The following is a 1538-nucleotide window of genomic DNA, read 5'->3' as shown; positions in this document are numbered from 1 at the left end:
TTCATCACTGTATTTGCACAGGTTTCAAGGCTTATATCAGGCTAAGTATATTCATAAAAGCAAGCGATAAAACGTTTTTATATGCCAACTTACATTGCAAATTGTACAAACTGAAGTTGTAACAAGCTGACATTATTATTATTATACAGTATACTGCCGGAACGAGGTATAACGTTTTTTTGATTTTCCAATAAGAATAATTATTTTTATATGCGTGTTTTTACATAGCGCTGAACCCACTGCAGAATGCGTTGCTCATCAGCGCTTTAAAAAACAGACAGTATCAATACACTGAATACAGCAGTAGCCTACCAATTTTAAAATGTTTTTAGTATGACCGATATCGAACACATGTCTACCGATTCAGAGGCGGATATTTATTTTATTTTAATTCGTATCAGCAGCGTGCAGATTGGCACTGAGCCAAGAGTGTGGATGATAGTTCCGTTTCTTTATTGTAGTCTTATAAAATGGCGTCAAGTGTCAATTTCCAGTCCAAAAATGGATAGGCAAAACTCATATGAATTAGCCTAAAATTTAAGGTAGCCTACGGCTTTTAAGTTATAGCCTACTGTGTACTCATGTACTGTATATTGTTACATTGTATGTGGCCGTTTTCTAGACCTCTGCTATGTTTGGCATAATTGTTTTTTTTGCGATGATAAGAAATAAAAACAAACTAAACTGAACAGTAACTGGTGATGTACCCTTTGAAAGCCAAACGGAGCCTTGGCTCGAAAAGCTTGCGTTTTTTCTGGTGCGATGTCTCGTTTGTGTGTATGCTTGCATGTCTGTCGAACATTTGTATATATTGATGTTTTTGCGCACCAAAATTAATCTTTATGACTTTAAATACTACGTCCAACAAAGCGATCACATTAATGTGTGACATCAATTCTCTCTATTCCTCAGTTTCAGTTTGAAATTCACCCAATTTCACTATGTGCTAGGAGTAGGACAGAACCGAAACGTACAAAAAATCCAGCAATCAACGCCCGTGTACCTACACCGTATTCTTGTTTTGCAAAATTGAGCCTACGAATTATTTTGAAGTGAAATATTTCGCACTTACCGAATCATCAAAAAACGAAGTTTTGTTTTGTTTCATCACAAAATTAATTTTGCCACAGTGTTGTATTTTTCAAGGGTTGCCAGTTCTGTTGTTTTCCAGCAGAATTTGGCTTGATTGGTTTCAAAATTGCGAGAAAATTTTAGCAGTCACGGATTTTTTGTTGGTTGGTTTCGTTTAATTTCAAACAAAAATTTACAAAATATATACCATTTCACCCATTTGGTGCTACTGTAGAATCGGCCGCCTTGGTCAGTGACGTCATGACAAAGTGTGACGTCATGCAAAAAACCGCAAATACAGTAGAATTCGCCTATAAGGGATTTGCAAAAACTGACGTTATAGCCGAATTGACGTTATAGAGTAGACGAACTACCGCAAAGTATTCCACAACTGTCTTTTGATTAAAGAAAGAGGTGTATAATCCAATCAGGGTTACTGTGTACCACCAAACTGACAAAAGGCACGT

Source organism: Aplidium turbinatum, chromosome 8, assembly GCF_918807975.1.
Source record: "Aplidium turbinatum chromosome 8, kaAplTurb1.1, whole genome shotgun sequence".
NCBI classification, from domain to species: Eukaryota; Metazoa; Chordata; class Ascidiacea; order Aplousobranchia; family Polyclinidae; genus Aplidium; species Aplidium turbinatum.
Note: the sequence above shows the minus strand (reverse complement) of the source record.